The following is an 11,033-nucleotide window of genomic DNA, read 5'->3' as shown; positions in this document are numbered from 1 at the left end:
CCCAGCCAACACAGGGCACAAGGCAGGAAACAAACCCCGGGCAGGGCGCCAGCCCACCGCAGGGCTGTCCTAGAGCCATCTTTCCAAATTCACACCCCTGTTACACAAGTGTATTTTGTTCTAGTTTTAGTCACTTCAAAGGAGAAGATGCGCTGGGTGCTACAATACGGCTAGCCACTGACTTGTGGTAAAGGTTCAATGAATGTGCCAGTTGTCCTTCAGGGGGCAGTATCCACTGGGGGCAGTGCTTTGTATTTCAAATGCAGTGTATATTTATACATGTTCAATAATTCCATATCTGTTTTTTACAAATTACCTTTGCAGTTTGAAGAAATCACTGTCATTTTTTTTCTGTAAGGAAAGAACACTTTAAGAAGACAATTGTACGCTATCCATTGCTTTTTAAGAGTGTTAAATCTTTATCTGGTCTAATGCAACATTTTTAAGGGAGATCCTCATTTTTTAGCAGGGCAACATCCATTTTACTTCTGAGCCAATAACGTCACTTACATCTATTTTACTGTACATTTCTTTTTTTCCTTTCTTTTAAAGCTGGTACAGTAAATCGGTTTGAGCCTTGTGAACAAATATATATATATAGCATGCACATTTATATATTCTGCAAAAAGAGAGCTTTGTACAGTTGTATCTAATGTTTTCTGCTTAAAATAGATTACCCCTGTTATTTACCTACAAATGTATTTACAATATTACAGTTCTGAGTAATATATTTTCTATATAAAATGGTCTAGGTACAGACTTTTTGACAGATGCTTTTAACAAATGATGCCTGTGGATAGTGTACAGAACTGATTTTTACGTTACAAATGAGCCATTCATAGGCTGTCTTCAAATGGCCAGTCTTGGGGGTTGATTTTTTTAAGAGCGATCCCAGGCAGCTAGTAAGAAATATATTTACAATGGGCTAGTTTGGGGCCAAACACAGTATTGTGACTTTTCATTACAGACGGACCAATTCTATGCCATAACCTGCAGTGTTTTATAATGGGGCATGACACCAGCATCGCTCGTCCCCGTGTATTTCCAAAGATGCTCTGCTGCTGTTGCTTCTTAGCAACCCCTTTATCAGTCTGGGCAGCCAGATGTCCTCTTTAGTTAATATTTTTGTTAACTTGGTGACTTCTTCCTACATTTAGCCCCAAATATCCAGCAGTGTGTGGGTTCCATATCTAAAAAAATGAGTAACTACCTCCTCACTGTCTTTATTTTCAGTGTACAATCTTTTCTTTCTGCTCATTCAAGTTCCTTCTAAGTTAACATTTACATGGGCAGTAATTAATGCTGCTGTTAACAAACTACATTTCAGTGCTAAGAACTATCCCTGGAAATTCACCAAACATCTGCTGCTTTAGTCAAAAAAAGCTTCTAGAGAAATAATTGACTTTAATTTAGAAACAGGTCCTAAACTTGTACTTAATTTGTTAGATGAGGAAATTAACACTGTTGAATATTTCTAAACTGAAAGAGAGACAAGTGAAGGAAATGTCCTAAAAAGAAAACAATATGTTTACATAAAGAATCAATTAAAAAATGTGTTAAATGGAGAGTCACAGACAAATACAAGAATGCCAGATGGGTATTTCATGAAGTTCTTTGACCTACTTGTGGTCCACCTCACGTTAACCTGATGGTCCAGGCTTTGTTGGTTTCACAACAGTGACTTTATTTTAAAACAGTATTATATACAGTAATACAAACCAGGATTATGACAGCAAGCTAAACATGCCTGGGTACATGGATATTCACTAATTTTCCAATGGCCATATTCAGTTCAGCTTGTCCCAGCAGCACTGAGTCAGGTAGCAGGCCTGGGCAGGGAATACCAACTTGTACTGACTTTGCCATTTTGCCAGTATTTGGGAAGTGGAAGGAAAACTCATGCAGACATAAAAAGAGTTCCACACAGGCAGTTCCAGGGCCAGCAGTGAAACCCAAGACTCTGTGTATGTGTGGCAGAATGTCAGGGAAAAAAAAGTGAGACACACATTATTTTAATACCAGTAATGGCACACTGCACAATAATGTGCATTTAATACACTTGACTTGAGCATTGATAGTTTTCATACTCTTTCTCTGTACGTTTAGCATTCATTTGCTCAGAGGTTAATGCACTTGCTGCTTCCTGAGCAGCTCTTCTTTTCTCCACCCTAGCAGCCCGCTTCTTCTCTTCTTTCGTTGGCATCTTTTTGCATTAAAACTGACTGAAAGTCAGCGTTTGTGTTACTTAGTACGTTTTTCTTTAATTTTTCACTTAAGCTGGCACTTAAGTCTTCAATCTGCCTCAAGAATGATTTAAAATATGAAGAGACAGGGGAAGTGACGGCGAAGGTGGTAACGATGAGAATGGTGCCCGTACACATGCACCGCACGGCCGCCCTGCTGCCCGCTGCCAAGAGTTGATTCTACGATAAAATAAAATAAAAATTAAAAGTTGAATAACCTTGGAGATCAATCATCACCCCGAAAGCGGATAGTAGACATCACGTAGTATATGTGTACCAAATTTCAGGTCAACAGATCAAACAGTTTGCGAGATACAGGCGAGTTAAAATCCTGGACAGACAAACAGACAGCCATGGTAGCGTACTATATATAAAGATAAATAAGAAAGAACGTTTTGCACTTTAAAAATAAAAAATTACTACTTTTGCTAAAATCACAGCTCCAGATAAAGCAAGAGAGGCAGCTTACAAAGTCTTGTAGACTTCTACAAGTCTCAGTTAGTGATGTTCAGTGCTGATTAAATAATAATCTTCATTCACAACAGATTCATCCCTCCACAACCCAATGTGTTTACTGGCAGACTCAAAGACTTATACTCAGCCCCGCTTACCCAGCACCTTCTCTAACATGATAGCCATGACATTGATTAGATCCAGTATTTGCATTCAACTGCTCTGGGCTATTGTGGTTATGCCACAAAATGCTGAAATGTGTCCGCATGTCATTCCGTCTTTGCATTTATGTCTACAATCAGTGAAGCCACACAGATACCAAAGTCATTTGTGAAGGCCTCCATGCCCAGACACGGGTACTCTTAGAAATGTTGAGTGAGACCAGTTTAAGTCTGGGCATATTGTTATGGATATCGACATGTATACAGTTTTTAGTGAGTGAGCTTCATGAAATAATCCACTGGTCTGTGATGCTCACTGATGTTGGCTCCTGAAGGGATTTATTGAATTATTTAGAGAAGACAAGCACTGATTAACTTATTTCCATTTCCTAAACTTGTCTGAAGTCTGGGCGTATTTTTTTCCAATCTCAAGAAGAAAGTTAGCTATCCATTTTTATTTCAGACCAGTAGAATGGATGGAAAGAAAAAAAGGCCAAATGTCATAAACTTTCTTTAGATTTGAATTACAGTAAGGGATCAAGCACTCAATATTCATCTCCAATCTATATTAAACAAAGGAGGTTTAAAATACGTTTGGATAGGGCAATCCACATAGAAATAGTTTAGAATAACTTATGAAACGTTGTGCAGCAGAGATTTTTACTTTTGTAAATAACTGTATGAATCTCCACTTATATTATCTGTGAAAAATGAAAACAACTTTTATGAAACCAAACATCTGGAACGGTAATTTTGATAAACCTGCCAGTAAGCCAGATTTAACAAACAAAAGGATGAAAGGCAGCATCCATTTTCATTGGTTAAGAAGTTATTTGTCATTTTATTTAGTACTCATATATCCCTAATGCCAAGGTTGCCATAACAGTTAAATCACAGAAGACAGTATACTATAAACGTCTCCTCCTATTACAGATTCCTGCCCCCAACCCCACAGTGCCTTGTGTGAGCAGACTGCTACTTCAGGACTGCAGCCACCACTCTTGAGAAGATTTCTAGGGTGGGATGCTCTTTTATCCCCAGGGTAGCAAAGGATGCAACAGTTATCAAGAAAAAAAAAAAAACTTTTATATTGTAAACTGATACTGTACCAAACAAATATCTCAGATGTATGTTGTCATATTAACACTTCCTACCTGTATATTACATGTGCCATCAATAAATCTGACAATCTAAACTTGAAACGATAATTGTCCTGTTTTTTATCTTGCAGTGGATGTGAAATATCAGGTAGGATAATAAGGAGCTGAGCTTCAAGTACCAAGTGCTTTTGACAATGTCAAGTAAAACCTTCCAATTAGAGCCCCATCAAACTCAAAGCGGCATGGAAAATCTGGTGTTAACAAATCACTATGCCGCTTAGATTACTCTTTAAGGTTTTAATTACTGTACACTTTCCAGCAATGAAATTAAAAGCAACGCAATTTGAACAATTGGTTTGGTTTCAATGAATATTTATAGTAAATACTTTTTAAACTTATTAATAGTTACTACGATTGCATGCAATGAATAAAGGACAGATTGCAATAAAACACAAATTTTCATATTAGTGCAAGTTTATGTATCTGAAATCAAAAAGGAAGATACTAAAAAAGTCAAAACTATAGCATTCATGGCAAACCTAAAACTTTATATATGTCTCCCCAAATGGATAACAATTTTATGAAGAAATTAAAGACTGTCATGAAGGCATTTAAAATCTTTTTAAATGTACGTTAAACATGTTCACATTTCCATAAAGGTAATAATGCTGTGACTGAAAACAGAGCTGAGATTAGAACAAGGGGGCATGGTGTTTCATCAGGATCTGAACTCGAAACTCCAGCACAAATGTAAATTTGTAAAATGTGTATACTTACATTTTATACTTGCACTTATATTTGCAATTTTACCTGAGAACCCGTCACAGTGCTCTATGTCTGCACTGACTGAAGAGCGCTATACAAAAATAAGCTGAATTGATTATACAGGGAGCCCTACTAATAGGCCACGATGAGATCAGCAATAGTAAAGTACAACATTGTGCTTTAAAAAGTGAAGTGAGAGAAGTACAGCATCTTACATTAATTCAAATAAATGTACACAAAACATAAAAATGAAGACAATGTAAAATCTATATAGTAAACGGTGGTTGTAATTCACCCGGATGTGATTTTTTTGTTATACTGTTCTTGGTCCTAATACTGACTTGTGTTTATTTGGGATTTCAGTTTTCATAATACAGTATATTTTATATATCTGCACACTGGGTTATTATGTGAAGGTATGATTGACACACATGAAAAGATTCAAATTGATGTGAGAATAAATAGCCCCATCGACTCTGTGAAAGGATTTTTATTAATCCAAAACGGAAAGAGCCCAGGTAACTCTGAATAATGTTAATATCAAGAAAACAATCTCTCCATGCAGTCACGTGTTAACAGATCTTCTATGTTGCCTCGAGATCTTTCAGATGCGGCTTCTTCTCTTAGAGATCAACTAGACTCCTATGGGTTTAATCTTCCTTTTATACAGCATCTCTCCAAGGCAGCAAAACTAAAAGGGGTTTGTTCCTCAAATCTTTTTTTTTTTGGTTGCTCTTCTGGAAAGTGACTTTTCTGGATCTTCAGAGAAATCAATTTTTCCTTCTTTGGTGTGTTCTTGACCACATGTATCCTGTTCCCTTCTGCAAAACAGCAAAGTGGCCTTTGAAGTATCTGAAGTTATCAACTATTGTTGTAGGTTCCCTTGTACTCAGTAAGGATAGCGCATGAAGAACAGGGCTAAACTGTGACTGTGTATTTTTGTACTGGATGGACCTCATCAAATGTTCAAATAACTTTGTAAATGATAATGTGCATTGTAGTAATGTTTATTGCTTTCTTAAAAATAAACCAAATAATCTTTAAAAAACACTGCACTGTTACACTGACAGTGCTATGAGTATAAATATGCTGAAACACAGAGGTGGCATGGTTTCCTGATTAGGTATTGACTGTGGCTCAAAGAAGGCCCTGAAGATATAGGGATATTATAGATCAATCACTGTGACTCAAATATAATATAAAAAGGTTATTATATAGGTTTTTGTGGTGTGTTTTTGATTTTGAGGAGATGTATAATAATTTGTTCAAGTATAGGATTTGCAATAACTGTTGTGGACTGTGAAAATGAGATGATTTTGTAACTATAAGGTGGCGCCACTGAGCCTCAAATCACAGACATAGTAATGCCGAGGCACAATTCCTGGTTCACATAAAAGATTTTCATCTGCTTCCACCACCTTCTTACAGAAACACCAGCCAAATGCACAATTATAAATTCTCTCCTTCCACCGCTTGCTGCTTCCCAACTCTGACTTAAATAAGTGAGGCTGTGGGCTTTCTTTTAAAATCTGACACGGGAATTGCTTCCAGTTATGCCAAGGTTGTCTGGAGCATTTCTGGGTTGTGTGGAAACCAGGGCAGGGCACCCTCTAGAGGTACCTAAAGACCCCGACGGGGTTGCATTTCCAGACTCCCATGCCACCCTGTGGCTGTCCTAATCGGGTTCACCCCTGAGGAACTCTGGTACCTGTCATGTAGGGGAATGAACTGCTCTCGGTATACCGGTTCACCCAGTCCATGCAATATCCAGGCAAGAATCCCTCCTTTATCCTGGCCAGAATGCCTGTCATTCCTCCATGGCACCTACACTATTTTGGTGAATTTGAAATTTTATTTCTTATAGAAGCATTCAGTTTACAAGTTCCTTTGACACATTCAGTGGTATGGTAATACCTGAAATGAAACATTTGAAGAGTGTAAGTAGGCAGTCCTTCAATGTTCAACTTCATTATAAAAGATTAGCCTAAAACATACCATGTTAATGTGTTTTATATGCTGAGTGTTGTGCACTATGGGAGGATAAGTGCAATTTAGATCATGAAGTATTTAAAACGCAGAAGACAGTAAATGCAGTGAATAGTAGCTCTGGGCTAATATATGAAGGTTCAATTCAATTTATTCCATTAAGCTTGTTTCCTCTTACAGGAATAGTGCATAGTACTGTACATAACCCAGAATCTGCTTAATCAAAATTTAATCGCATGAGAAGCAGGAGCCAATATTGACAGAATTGAATACAAACCAGGAACTAACCCTGGATGGGGCACCAGAAAAATACAGTATAGTAAATTTAAAACACAAAATGACTTGCAAAAAAAACAGAAAAGACAAAGACAACTAGGGACAGTGGCCCAGTTCACATCCCAGCCCAAGCACTGTCTGCGCGAGTCTGCTCTGTTACTGTATCTACTCTACTATTTGTTAATTGTGATTCTTAGGAAATAAACAAAGGAACACACACCACAGAAAAAGAGAATCAATAGATAAATGACAAAAGAGAGTTAGGAATTTGGCAAAAAATGAATATTTCTTAATTTATTATTAATGCTACAGCTCTTTTCAAAATGCAGAATAACAAAAGACGAAAGGCCAGCTAATTAAACGATTCAATCAGTTTGAGGTAATATGATTCACTGATCATGAAACCAGTTGGAACAAAAAATAGCAGCAGCAAAAATCCAACAGGACTGGGACTGGAAATCACTGCTTTAAGTACGCTGTTAATGACAAACCTGCAACAGTTCTTTATATCCTGCAATTTACCCTTTTTTATTACTGGGACTCTAATTACGGTTTTATAATAAATATTTTGAGATGAGAGCTTTACAGGGAATTATGCTCTCAGACTGTTCACTTTGTCTGGTATAAGTACAGGACACTAGAATTTAAGATGCAAAGTTGTTGGTCCAAATTCTTCCTGTAACTTGCTGTGAGATTTTTAGTAATTCACTTCATTTGCATGGGCTCCAATTGTAAAGAATATGTGCACTAGAAATCAAAAGGTTACTCACCTTTATCGAAATTTCAGCTTTCATTGTTAAAATCTAAAATCAAGAAAGGTTGTGTCAGGCTTTCATTCTCCTTTATAAGAATTTGTAATCAAAAATACTCAATGTACAAAAAATTGTTGATATCAGGAAAAAGAAATGTGCAAACATTTAATATTAGGGCATGTAATTCTGTTCAGATTTAACTAATCACATTATAATTCAAATTATAAATATTAGTAATTTCTCCCAAAAATTAAAATTCTACCTGGTGTATTTTTGCACAAAGATAATATTAATATTAACCATGTGGAAAAAGTCATATTGTCAAACGGTAAAAATTTTCAAACTTAATTTTACATGCATGTTTGGCACAAAACACACCACAGCCCAAAGAACAGAGTACCTTCTGTCCAACATGGTAAGAGTGGGATTGTGTTATAAGGTGTCTTCTCTGCACCTGGAGCTCTGGCTAGGATAAAGAGGAAAATGAAGTGTTTATAATGAGTACTAGGGGGGCCTACTAGGAGCCCCCCTGGCTCCTTTGGCGCTCAAACCCCAGTTGCGACCAGTCTGCCTCTCGCATTGTGAATAGGGGGCTGAACGTACCCCAAGAAGACACGGTTGCTCTTCCAAAACCCCCTCTTAAACGATGATACAATGGGAAACAAATACAGTTTGTTTGTTTTTTTACCTCCTCTTTGCTCGATCAGCCGCTGGCTGTTGCTGCTGCCGTGCTGCATGATGCGCATCTCAAACGTCGCTTTGAATGTTCAAAAGCCTGTACAGCAGCTGTTCTACTCTTTGTCTTTTATTTCCGGCCCCGGGTGTGGTTAAATCTCTTGGCACTCTTCGTTAAGTCTTGTCTTGTGAGATGTGAGTTCTTGATAGATTTTAGTTTATAATTTAAAAATGGAATAAGAATCTGAAAATCTAACAACATCACATTAAAGTTCGATATATTCTGAAAAGAATGATACCAAACAAATATATGTAGGTTTTAAAATAAGCCTGAATTAAAGTGTCACATAAAACCGTTGCACTTTTAGGCTTAGGATTGTAAATACTGTATATAGAGTAGATTTTGGAGTAAATCCTACTGCCTTTTGTCAGAAACCTGTGGTTAGAGAAGTATTTTGGTTTACTATGACAATGGTGTGAAGCACATGGCCAGCTATATTAAAAAAAAAAAAGAAGAAGATCAAAGTCCAAGAATCATCTAGTCAGAGGCCAGACCGCCATCCTACAGAAAACTTGTTGAGTTGTCTGTAGAGGGCTGGGCACAGGAGATAACGCCACAATTTGACTGAGCTTGAACTTCCTGTAAAGACGACTAGGATAACATGTCTACATCCAAGTGTGCTTAGTTAATAGAAAACTACATAAACAAACCAAATGCTGCCATCAAAGGAAACCATGCTTGCACAAAGTATTATGTAAAGGCTCTATACACTAGGCTACAAAAAGGACATAGCAACACTAGAAAAGGTCCAGAGAAGAGCAACTAGGCTGTTTCGAGGGCTACAGGGATTGAATTACGAGGAAAGATTAAATCAATCAATCAATCAACATTTATTTATATAGCACATATTCATACAAAAAATGTAGCTCAAAGTGCTTTACAAAATTAATAGAAAAATAGAAGACACAATAAAAGATAAACATAAGTCAACATTAATTAACATAGAATAAGAGTAAGGTCCGATGGCCAGGGTGGACAGAAAAAACAAAAAAAACAACTCCAAAGGCTGGAGAAAAAAATAAAATCTGTAGGGGTTCCAGACCGCCCAGTCCCCTCTGGGCAATCTACCTAACATAAGTCAAACAGTCCTCTTTGTATTTAGGGTTTTCATGGAAGGACCTGATGATGATGGTCACGTAGACTTCTGGCTTTCAGTCCATCAATGTTGGTGCATCATGATGCTTTGAGTAGGTGGTGGTAAATGACAGTATAATATACAGTTTAAGCAAAAGAAGATTAAGAGATGACATGATTGAAGTGTATAAAATTATGAAGGGAATTAGTACAGTGGATCGAGATTGTTATTTTAAAATGAGTTCATCGAAAACACGGGGACACAGTTGGAAACTTGACAAGGGTAAATTTCGCACAAAGAACGATAGGCACTTGGAATAAGCTACCAAGTAGTGTGGTAGACAGTAAGACGTTAGGGACTTTCAAAACTCGACTTGATATTTTTTTGGAATAAATAAGTGGGTAGCACTGGAGAGCTTTGTTGGGCTGAATGGCCTGTTCTCGTCTAGATTGTTCTAATGTTCTTGTGATGTAATTTGGATAGATTGCTGCTCGGGTTGGATTATACAGAATAACAGCAAGTAGTTGATGGTCTCCTTCCTCCATTGAACCTAAAGCTGCTGGAGCAAGGTGTCCACCCCTATGACCTTAATTAAATCAGGTGGCTTTGAAAATGAGTTAATTAAAATTTAAGGAAGTTTAAAAATATACTAGGTGCGGTGTAGCAAATAGTACAAAGTTTAATTAATGCCAAGATTTGAAAAGGCTGAGAAAATCTTAAAACTAACTGCCTTTGATTACTAGTCAAGAATAATGATAGAACTGTACAATTGGTAGCTACTGACTGAATCATCCCTCTGTCCATCCATGTTCTAAACAAAATACTGTATCTATTTTGGAGTCTTGGCGATCCAGCGTTTATCCCACTCAAGGAGGCTACCGACCCTGAAGCGTGTACCAGATCACTGAAGAAGACACTACTTCATGCACTCATAATAACGTACAACTGGTTAATTTAAGTAACATTCACATTTAATACTTTTGACAGGATAAGGGAAACTTGTCATATAGTGCATCAGGCAGCTGGAACAAAGGTGAAATGTAGTTTTATATTATATATATTATATATATTATAGTAGGTACACTGTTAGGAGATAAAAGGTTCAGTTCAGAAAAGGTAAAAATGCAGTGTAAATTTTTAACTTCTTCAGGAATAATATACCTGAAGAAATACCTAAAGAAACTCTGCTTGGAATGTGTGATTTAAAAGAAAGTGCCAGGCTCTGTTGTTTCGAGCAATTAATTACTAGTTTCGTTAAAAATGAAGGCCAAACTTTGATATCTATAGAACTAGGATCGCTCTTGATCCGTCAAACTACAAGCAACGAGTCTTCGCCGCGTTCGGCCGTTTGCCGAGAGAAAAAATAAATTAAATCTACGTTGTCTTACTTTCCCTCCTCGTCCTTAGGGGGCGCGTTAGTCGTCACTGTTTCTTACGCGTGTGGCTCCTTCATGCCGATCTACTTTTCTTGTCCTACTGACGATTT

At 37.2% G+C, this 11,033-nt stretch overlaps 1 long non-coding RNA gene across 1 annotated transcript; it reads right to left on the bottom strand.

Annotated features, from left to right (window-relative positions):
- Nucleotides 1-2,392: 2,392 nt before the first annotated feature.
- Nucleotides 2,393-11,033, bottom strand: LOC120543062. The gene is made up of 3 exons (XR_005636280.1): nt 10,936-11,033; nt 7,755-7,787; nt 2,393-2,423 (listed from the first exon to the last, which is right to left on the bottom strand). It is a non-coding gene; the product is annotated as an uncharacterized LOC120543062 (long non-coding RNA).

This window comes from Polypterus senegalus, chromosome 13 (genome assembly GCF_016835505.1).
Source record: "Polypterus senegalus isolate Bchr_013 chromosome 13, ASM1683550v1, whole genome shotgun sequence".
Classification (NCBI taxonomy): Eukaryota; Metazoa; Chordata; class Cladistia; order Polypteriformes; family Polypteridae; genus Polypterus; species Polypterus senegalus.
The sequence above is the reverse complement of the archived record's forward strand: the minus strand, read 5'-3'. Positions and strand labels throughout refer to the sequence as shown.